The sequence below is a fragment of the Patiria miniata genome, unplaced genomic scaffold (assembly GCF_015706575.1).
Source record: "Patiria miniata isolate m_02_andy unplaced genomic scaffold, ASM1570657v1 HiC_scaffold_7, whole genome shotgun sequence".
In the NCBI taxonomy this organism is placed as follows: domain Eukaryota; kingdom Metazoa; phylum Echinodermata; class Asteroidea; order Valvatida; family Asterinidae; genus Patiria; species Patiria miniata.
This window is the reverse complement of record NW_024037074.1, coordinates 40,494,872-40,506,118: the sequence shown is the minus strand read 5'-3', so window position 1 is coordinate 40,506,118 and position 11,247 is coordinate 40,494,872. Positions and strand designations below refer to the sequence as shown.

The following is an 11,247-nucleotide window of genomic DNA, read 5'->3' as shown; positions in this document are numbered from 1 at the left end:
CGAACTAGTGAAGGTTTATGGCAACACGATGTGGACATTCTTTTGGGAAAACGCGTGGTTCTGAACAGAACCGGTTTTAAAACTTGACGTTCCGATCAGTATGTTCTGATCGTCTTCAGTAGAACAATTTTGAAGTTTTAATCCCTTTTAATTTGTATTGAAGTTTGGCTGAACTGCAGTTCATTGTTCACGCTTGAGTACATGTAGATTGACATTGAACATCAAAGCCCTTGTTGAAAAACTATTACCTTTTTTTCTGCAGAGCAGGGATGACTGAAATGTGGCTTTTAAGCAATTGAAGTAGACCCAAACCGAAGCTTTCCGTTCCGGTGATTTTTGTCCAGTCATGTGAGTGGAGCTCTTAAGGTTCAATCCTGAGGGTTTTTTTGAGGTACATGTACAGTCCATCATTTGTAATTTGTGCATTGTGTTATTTTGAAGCAACAAACGTGCTCAAAATTAAATAAGGTGCTGAACAACTAACCTGATGAAGTTTTAGCTCAGCTCAGCTCAGCTCAGCTCAGCTGTATATTTCGAGAAAAACACCATTCTAGGATCTCGATTTCAAATCAAAAGTTGCTGAATCATATTTTGAATTGGGCCTGAATTCAGTGTCCGAGACACGTTCTCACTGAGCTGATCGCAGCTACGCGATGTCGCGCACTGATCCGACGAATTATAGCAACCGCGCGCATGTGCGTCATGTCAACGCTTGCGCGCACTTCGCCAAACCAAAAAAACGAACTATTACGGAAATGTCCAACGCCTTCTTTCGTTGATTTCTTCAAAATGACGGCATGCCAAAAAGAATAATTTCACATGGAGTTTAGTTCCCTTACTATCTTTTCAACCAAGTACGTTTTTCAACAATAATTATGTCCGTTACTTTTTGGATAGCTGCAAATGATGAACTGTAGCTTTAAGTCACATTCTTCTAGCATGTGCATGTACATGTAATAGGTTTTACTTTTTGTCATAGCACGAGAGGCCTGCATTCATACACGTAGTTAAAATAAAAACCTGCCGAACAAAAATAGCCGTCCAATAAAGCGTGTGTCAATATGCCATCAAGATGGATGGCTCTTGTTTGCTCTCAAAGCAAACTTCCGCTAATTTGATCAAACATGTTTTGGCGCAGGCAAAATTTGTTGACACAATCATTTCTCTTGCTTTCCCATGCCCCTCCACATTTTTTCGTCCCGAAGTGAATGATGTACGCAGCCCACAAACTGTCAGGTTGGAAATTCCTTTTTGTTTGCGCAGTCCGCTGATAAACATGCCGGGTTTGGTTTGACGTGTTTCAGTTTGTTTTACCAAGGATGTTACAAACATGTCCCAGACACTAAGTACAGAAGAGTCCCATTCGTGACATGAATCATATATCAACTTTGATTTTCAAAGACGCTTTAACTGAGATACAATATAAAGCGTTTGATAGTTCTTCAAACCTATTTTTTTTCATTAAATTTGTTACAATGTACATTGCATGCCATGGATAAGTTTTTTATTTTCCCAGACTGTTGTCTATTTTTTTAATTAACTGCTGTATTGTCAGGCCCGTCATCAAGGGGGGAGGGGGCCTGGAGGGGCCAAACAATTGGCCCCCCCCCCCCCCAACAGCAAAAGCCATACATGTGTATTTTTATATTTCTTATGGTGGTGGGCCCCCTATTGTACTATACCCCCTCCCCTCCCCCGATGTTCAGGGCTGGCAACGGGCCTGTGTATATTGTACTGGTAAAGTTCAAAACTACATACGTGTACAAGACTGTCTTAATATCTCACAAAATGTCTTCTGATGAAACAAACACCTCATTTCCACAAAAAAAAAATTAGTACAGACATGTACAAGTGATATCCTTCAGGATAGAATTCTGCATCAGGGAGGTGTTTTCTCGTTCACTTACACTGTACATGTTGTAAATGTATCAAAACCACAGTATGTTCAGTGCTGATTAGAGAATATAATGTACGAGAATGTACAATGTACAAGTAGTTACGTGTACATTGAGTAACCTCAGCAAGCTCTGTGGTCGAGTGGTTGTGCCATCTGTACCAGTAAGCAGATGGTTGTGGATTTGACTCCCACTCGAGTATTAAGGGGAGTCAGGTTGGCAAAGCGGTTCTTTCCTCGGCTTCCACCGCTGCGACCCGTGTTCGAATGTATGGATTTCAGCCCCTGCCTTATTCTGTGGGTTTCCCCCAGAATAATCTTCTGGGCTTTTTCTCCCACCTCTAAAACTGTAATTTCTTCTCACTGTCTTCTCACTGTCTCCTCTGCAAGCTACACAGTGCCTAGGGCGCTTTTGAGGAATACTGGGTTTCATTACCAGAATAACAGTAAATAATAATAACAAAGCTTGGTGATTTTTTTCCTTGTATTGAGCTCTTAGACAGCACTGAATATTCAGTAATTATAAAACTACGTTGATGAAGGTCAAAAACATACATCATTGACTATTTACTCAATGTGTTTGTATGTTTACTTCAGTTAACAAGGTTTTAAAGTTAAATTTGATAAAAATTATTGAAATTATCCCAGTGAAGATCTGCAGACTGAAGCGCAGGAATGAAGCAAAGAGTGGCAATTCCAGATCTCATCACGCGGTGTGTGTGCAGTTAATCCGTCAGCAAACAAAGAAATGGGCTCGTTTATCACATCCGCGACAAACTTCAATCTCTCTGATTTGATTACCGCCGTTTCCCAGTGGCATATCCCGGCCATTAACCAAGTTATAGGATGGGCACCGGCTTGACGTGATTGTCTTGGGGTGTTTCATAACAAATGAACCGTGACACCGGTGATATAGAGCCAGCCGGCCATCGCATTGATTTAGGAGGGTGGGGATTTAAAACTCCTCCAGGACCGACCGAGCGAAACTAATTATCACTGCCAGTGTGATTACGGTTCCGCCGGTTGCATCAGCAGTCCAGACAACCGTATTATGATTATTGCAAGCCCGTCCAAGCAGATTCCCTTCGCCGGTCATAATATGTATTAATGAAAAACTTCATTGCGGCATGCAATTCCGCCGAGCCTCTGTCTACTTTTAGCAGAGGGTCCATGGTTCAGTTCACACACATGATGCAGTACCTAGCACCACAAGAATGGCTGTTTCCATGGCTCTGTGCACCTTGATCCAGACGTATGCATCATAGGAATCGGTATTTACACACAAGTGTGATATAAAAAAGCACATACATCAGGTACATACATGTATGCATACATACAGTCTCAAAAAATTGCGGTTTGCAAAGTCTTGTGGTGTCACTAAAAAGCCCACAATTACATGAAGATTTCTGTAAAAATCCGTTCAAACAGGTTTTTAAAAGCCAGTCTTTACATGTATATGAATCTGGGACTATAGGGCTGTACATCGGAACCGGGTACCCGAGTACCGGACCATTGATGTCAGGAACCGGTTCCAGATTATGGAATCGAGCGTAACTTCTCAGACAATGAAAAAGAAAGATTTTGAATGTCATTTGTGGGGAATTTTCAAAATCCAAAACAAAAAACATATTTCACGTTGATGACGCTCGCGAAAGTTGCAGTTTACATCATAAAGCTATAAAGCTCACTGTACATACTTGTATCTTGCTGTTTTGATGCACCGATGTACATGTGCTTGTAGTATAGGCCTGTTATTGTACCGGTACGACCCTTTATGAACAATCTCAACAGCAACTTCCGGGATTGGAATTTTTGGGGTTTTTTTTGGTTGTTTTTAATGGGCACCTGGATACCCGTGGTTTTTGCAATCGAGTATGCGTTTCCCGCACTACCGTAAATGCACACATCTATCTGGGGCAAATCACGTTTCATTTTGCTCAGCGTAAAAAAGATTTAGCAAATGCCGGTAGGGTTACCAGCTTAAGAATTTCATGCATTGACGATTGTTGGATATGTTGTAAGTTGGATGGTTCTGTGCAGATTTTTGCCAAGCAGTATTTATGACTTCAAGCTCAGTGACTGAAGTCTGGCCCCCGCTGTCTTGTGTCTGCGTATCAATAGCCTTTAGGTGAACCCTGCTAACAGACAGAACATTCCTTCAGTCTGCTTTTTCATCACATTTTCCTATTAAACACATCACCCACCAAATTATGAAAAGGCTTTGTATTAATGCTGTGTAAACCTGACCCGAAACCGACTTCGGGTCAAGTCAGGTTGGTTTGTCCGACATTTTAGTTGGGTCAGGTTGGTTTCAGTTTTGCGTTTGCGATTTTCGGATTGGGTCTGGTCCGTTAAGCCATTTTGGAAATAAACCGAAATAAAAATATTCGGTTTTTTTCGGGTCGGTTCAGTTTCGGGTCGTTTTAAAAAAAAATTGTTGTCAGGTCGGGTCAGGTCGGTTGTAGTTAGTCCAGTTTGGTTTCAGCTCGGATTTGGTTTATAAAATAAATGTCTCGGGTCGGTTTGGCCTTGTCAACCAGACCCGATGCACCACTACTTTGTGTCATGACTTATATGTATACTAAAAATGCAAGCAACTTTGTACTGATACAATGTTTACATTTACAACATGCAAGTTGATGTTCACACATGTACAATGTACATGTGTGCATCAGAGGAGAGCTAAACTTTGAATTGCAAATTTCAAGGCTTTGCTAACCACAAAATTCCACAGTTATGATCATTCTTATATGCTGACAGTGCTTGCAAAAATAAATGTGACAATTAACCCTGTAACTGTAAGCACAGAATCATCAGTTACAGGATGTACAGTGCATATGTACCGGTATGCACGTGCATTTACATGTATAAGCCTAAATTCCTCGCAAAATCTTGAAATATTATGCTAGTCTTAGGACGGCATTTTCTGCTACGGTAAGCCATCGTGGATTTTTGGCTAAATATGAAATTGGGCCGTGGCTAACAGTTGTGGCACAAAACACTATTTGAATAAAAAGGAAAATCATTGCCCGGAATAGCAGGGGCCATTTTACATCAGGTACACGTAATCATGTCACCAGACAATCTCTACCGTTGAGCCTGAACGTGCTACCCCCCCCCCCCTCTTTCAGGTTGAGTGATTTAAGGCCAAGATGTCATCATTCATGTCATTGGATCACATCAGTGAATGGTTGGAATGATTTTTCATTAAGTTGGCATTCATGTGTGTCACATCAGACACAGATGGTGCACAGATCAGCCAAATGTGAAATTAATGTTCTGAAATTTGAAAGTCATGTTGGCTGTGATTTGTTAAATGCTTGAAATACGCATGTCGTCTGGAGAATGTTGGTAGAAAGTCATTATACCTTGTGACCTTGGTCTTGAAAAACATTGGATTTTTTTTAATGCCATCCTGAGGTGGACTATGGCATCTTATGTCATGTATAGATCACAAGTAAATGTACATACTGTGTATGGCAAAAGATCATGTATTGTAATTTGTATGTGCAACGTACAATTTCACTTTTTTGTGATTCAAATTTTTCTTTTCTTATTTTTCAAAATGTTCACACTGTCTTTGGAAATTCTGTTTAAATGCCAGAGTTCTGCATTTGTGTGCAACTTGGGATCTGAATTGGATCCTGAAGGGCATGTGATGAATGACATGTGTGATGAATGACATGTCACATGTATGACATTCATGCACATGTTGGTACATGTATGTAATAATATGAAGTTTGTATATTCTTAAATGTCATGTTAAAAGAGAAAATATGCATGCCATCTGGAAAAAACCCATTCCAATTGTACATATTTATTGAAATGTTGGAATTGAATTGTGTCTAGATTGCTGCAGTTTATGCAATTGATTTTTGTTGAATCTCCACATTGTCTGTACAACCCTGTCCTCCTCTGAGCTTGATTTTCCCAGGGATACGCAAAAGGAAATTAGCTCCCCAGCATTTAACCCCCACAGGGTACAGTCGATCAATGACAAAAAAGTATCAATCACAAGCAAAGCTTATAGCCCCGGAAGGGAAAGTGCACTGCAAATTTCCCACCCTGTGACGGTTCCTTCTGGCAGAATCCCCAGTGTAATTATCACATCGTTAGCAGCTTTTAATTAAATAATTGCAGATACAAACAGTATACACAGTGGTGAACAGATCTGATTGTTGTTCTCGCACTTTGTGTCATCTGTGCTTACATGTGGTCAACTGTTTAATTTCCTCGGTGACTGCTGCCGTCCGTTATTGCATATTAATCCCCGTATTTATTAGCATCTGTTGCAGTGCCAAATTATTGAATTCAGCGAGACGTGCATTCATTGTCACTGCATGAATGCAAGGAAAATTGCGCAGTGTCAGGAATAACAACTTTTGGGTGTTTTTTTCCCCTGTGTTGATCGTATTTGGTACGGTGTGTGATTTGCTATATCATTACCGTATTTGGAATCGTAGTTTACATGTAGCTGGGGCTTCAATTTTTTCATTTGGCATGCATATGCGCTGTTTTTGCTTGAAAATTACAGATTGAATGAGCTGTCAGTGTCACACATAACGGTCCTCTGTAGTATTTAAAAAAAAAAATACTATACTCTGCACATCATGAGGCCCATTGAACATGTGGACTTACAGTTACATGTGTAAGAAATGTTACATCAACATCAACATTTTGATGAAATTTGCCGGATGGTAAATTACAAAAGGTCATGGACCATTTAAATCGTCCGTGGTCAGGTGTAACAGGGATACAACAAAGTGTCAAACTTTTGGACCCCAATTTTATGGAATGAGCTCTACAGGACGGCCAACGTAAGAGGTGAGAGTGAGATTTTGGTGATGGAGCTTGATTAGAACTAATGTGAGCGTGAAGCGCGAAACCCTAATGGCGTGGATCAGGGCGAACAATTTTGGATTCTAGACGCTCTGTGGTGCAATCTCAGGCAAATTCTGACCACTTTAATTTTTTTTGCAAAAGATCATCATTTAAAGCCGGAGTCCATCATTTGCAGTTATCCAAAAAAGTAACTGGCGTTATTATTGTTGAAAAACATACTTGGTTGAAAGATAGTAAGGGGACTAAACTCCCTGTGAAATTATTCTTTCTGGCAAGCTCTCATTTTGAAGAAATCAACGAAAGAAGGCATTTCCAACGGTAGATCTATAGTCGTCAGTAACATTTAAAGCTATAGTCCATCATTTGCAGCTATCCGAAAAGTAACTGGCGTTATTATTGTTGAAAAACATACTTGGTTGAAAGATAGTAAGGGGACTAAACTCCTTGTGAAATTATTCTTTCTGGCAAGCTCTCATTTTGAAGAAATCAACGAAAGAAGGCATTTCCAACGGTGCGTCTTAAGAAGCACCGTAGGAAAATTTAAATTAGTAGTTCGTTTTGTTATTCGGCGCAGCGCGCGCAAGCATTTGCACGACGCACAGGCGCGCGCGGTTGCTATAATTCGTCAGATCAGTGCGCGACATCGCGTATAGCTGCAATTCAAAACATGATTTAGCAACTTTTGATTTGAAATTGAGATCCTAGAATGCTGTTTTTCTCGAAATATACAGCTGAAGCTGATCTGAAACTTCATCAGGTTAGTTGTTCAGTATCCTTCATTAGATTGTGAACACTTTTGTTGCTTCAAACGAACAAAATGCACAAATTACAAATGATGGACTAGGTCTTTAAACATCATTGTTGAGTTTTGAGTCAATTATTTATTTCTTTTATGGCGTGAGAAATCGCTTGTGGGCGTGAGAGAATGAGAATAACCTGAAATGGGTGAGTCTCACGCTCAATGCGTGAGACTTACATGTAGGCCTGACTCAGTGTACAGATGGCTGCATCCATTTGTGTGGATATTATACTTTTGTGTACCCAAGACAAGAATGACCCATTTTGAAATATATAAGCACAAGCAGTCCATCCACTTACATGTATTGTTATACACACTTAAAGCCACATTGCTTTTATAATGAAAACCATGTAATCTGGATGCATTGCTTGGTGCTATCGCGATTTTACATCAACCATGCAGCTATAAAAGTAAGCCAGCATGTGGAAAGCCTGCTGCAAGCTTGCAGGCTATCATGCAAGTTTGCAGGCTATTACACAAGCTTGCAGGCTGTCATGCAAGCTTACCGCAAGCTTGCAGGATATCACCCAAGCTTGCGGCAAGCTTGAACCTAAGTAGCAAGCTTGCAGGCTATCATGCAAGCTTGCTGGCTATCACGCAAGCTTGCAACGAGCATGTACAGTACTTTGCTTGCAGAATTAGTCGCAAACTTATTTTAGCTTGTCGCGAGCTGGATAAGATTGTGGCAAGCTCCCTGCAAGCTTGCGGCAAGCTTGCCGCAAGCTTAATTTTCTGTAAGGGATCAACACGGGTCCACTGTAAGTGTACGGTTCACACTAACACTAGTATTCAAATGGGTCAACTGTAGATTTCAAATTTTGTACCCGGGATTTTACCCAGGTAGAGCACCTAAGCCATGTGGAAGCCATGTTGGATTTTTGCCATGGGGAAAGGGATCTACCCAACGTTCCCCACTACCGATGTTCCCCCAAACCCTTAGGATTAGGGTTAGGGTTAGGGCTAGGGTTAGGGTTATATTGGTAGGAATTTCGGGGAACATCGGTATTGGGGAACATCGGTACTGGAGAACATACCGTAGGTATGCACCCTTGTGAAAGCATCCAGTGTGTTGTACCCAGGTCCGACGCACAGATGTTGGATAACATGAAAGGCTCTTTATACATCTTGGACCCTTTACAAAAGTGGCCCACTAGCCTATACCGGTACTGGTACATGCTGTTAAACAATATTAGACACGATTAACAAATTTTGAGATCTATGCAAGTTTTGTTATTGTCGTCATTGTTGAAAAAGTGTTCAGTTCCCAAAATGGAACAAAAACAAAAAACGTTTTCATTTGAATTTAAATTGAAACCTTTACAGTGTAAGACATTAAAGAGGTTGTGGAATGCTCGAAGACATTTCCGTCATTTTCCGGGTATATGTAGCCTAAGGTGTGATGAAATAAAAACGACTATTGTTTCTGTCATGAAATGAGTACAAAAGGTACTTTTGAGAGCTGTTTTTCAAGTCCTGTCATGCCTGTTTCGACCCGAACGTGCAATTTGTTGCGGGCAGCGAACAAAACACAGTAAATCGTGACGTAATAAACAGGACTCCCGATGTAGAGTAGCATTAACAAGTCCTGTTTATTACGTCACAATTTACTGTGTTTTGTTTGCTGCCCGCAACGACGACTTTTACACAAATTGCACGTTCGGGTCGAAACAGGACCTGAAAAATAGCTCTCAAAAGTACCCTTTGTACTCATTTCATGACAGAAACAATAGTCGTTTTTATTTCATCACACCTTAGGCTACATATACCCCAAAAATGACGGAAATGTCTTCCAGCATTCCACAACCTCTTTAAACCACTGAATTTGTGTGAGCTACATGTAAGGATCAGACCAGATAGTCTCAGCGTAATTTTGGCAAAGTTGGGAATAATACAGACACTATCATACTTTTTCTCTTGGGGAAAAGCTACACACAAAATATATCCGGAAAGCAAAGGGCAGTATAGAAATATGCCGGTACATGTACATGTACATGTTAATTTGAGTTACGACATCTGCGTTCTGATGTACTGGTAAATTTATTAAAATTACTTAGTGTCCTTGAATCTTGTTTATTGGAAAGCACGTTAATTGTTCAAGTGGAGAAAAGTGCTGGTACAAAATTAACGTTTCTACAAAAAAGTCTTGTATGCTTCATTATTAAAAAGGACAACGGCAACTGCATGCGTTCAGTATTTAACTCTGTGAAACATTTTCTCAAATTTCTGTATCTTTGCACTGAACCGCTTTCAATAATTTACTTTGTAAACATGCTTAAAGTTAAACTGTTACTTTTACATGTAATACGAAACTGCACAGATACTTGTGAACAAACGATACACTTTATGTTATGGGATCTGTACTCATGTGTCCATACATGTACTTAGTACAAACTCTTAGCTCTAGTTACTCATAAATATTCATAATGTCCTCAGCCAATCATAATGCAGCCAGCTTGAGTTTCCACCCTAACATGTGTCACTGCTATCAGTATCTTTCATCATGCATATGCATGAGCCCCCAATGAACCAATCACGTACCAATGGATGTGTCACACACATCAAGCTGCACCACTGTCATGACTGTGGCGCGGTGGCTGGCCGTGGTGGAGTTCCTTCAGCCTGTCACCGTGTGGATGTGTTACGGCAAGGAAGCTTGTATCTTCGCATCTGTCCGGCAAATAGACATTTTTCGCTAACATTTTTCACTTTTTGGGGGTTCACCAGTAGAACTTGAAGCTGTCACTGCTTGGAATGGTGTGCTTGTTCATCGCAGGATTTTTTCAACAAACGCTTCACAGAGAAAAGCCTAGCTTTGAATGCCACGTTTTTTGTCTTGTCTAATCCAGCTTGTGCGAGGAAGACTGTGCAGCATCCACACTTATTCCGACTTCTTTGGAGTGGGATGACCATTGTCACTGCAGGAGTTTGCGGTTGAAATTGGACCGTATTTTTATAAGGTGAGTGACGAATGGTGAAAGGCACGCTTAACCTACCTTGTATAATATTGACGGCAAAGGATTGATTTTGTGCCGGCTAGAATTTCCTGTCGTTTCCTGATCGTGCATCTGAGAAAGGCAGAATTTCAATGTTTTGACAGTGGCGTTTGTTTGAAAATGTGTTGCAGTAAGCTTTCAGTAGCTTAAGAAGATAATGAAAGGAGAGAAATAATAAAGAACATTATTTGTAGGAAAATACAGGAAATATTGACTGCAGTTTTCAAATTAAATACTAATGAAATAGGTAAATTGGCAGCATATTTCATAATTTTCCTTTCACTTAAAGGTTCCTTCTTCAATGTGATTTCTAGACCAAAATTAGTCAGAAATGAGGAATTCAGCTGAAAATGTCCGAGAGTTTTTGGCATGTTATAGGGAATAGACGATGTTGAGGGATTTTAACAGTACATGTATGCGTGTATGGACATTCAGCAGCTTATAAAACTTAATATTAATTCTAGATTTTTCGATTCCTGAATGTTGTTTTGAAAATGTGCAAAAAAAGGGGGAAATGGATGTGTTTCATGTCTCGCTGTAAGCATTCTTCAAAAATTCAAATTATTTGTCTGACTGCATGATTTCTTATTAAATAGGGTCAACCATTATTTTTCAAGTCTTGAGATATTTATCTCAAAAATGTGGGCACACCAAAATCTTTCTTTGGACCCAAATTTTCTAGATAATGAATTGTGAGACATTGGGCTTGTTATTTGAAC

The 11,247-nt window shown here is 40.1% G+C and overlaps 1 protein-coding gene across 1 annotated transcript in view; it reads left to right on the top strand.

The window, feature by feature from the left end:
* Positions 1-249: 249 nt before the first annotated feature.
* Positions 250-11,247, top strand: part of LOC119745433 (protein dispatched homolog 1-like) — a 35,675-nt gene continuing 24,677 nt past the window's right edge. The window contains exons 1-2 of the mRNA XM_038221773.1: positions 250-348; positions 10,382-10,492. The gene's annotated coding sequence lies outside the window, so the exon portion shown is untranslated. The remainder of the gene's footprint in view (positions 349-10,381; positions 10,493-11,247) is intronic.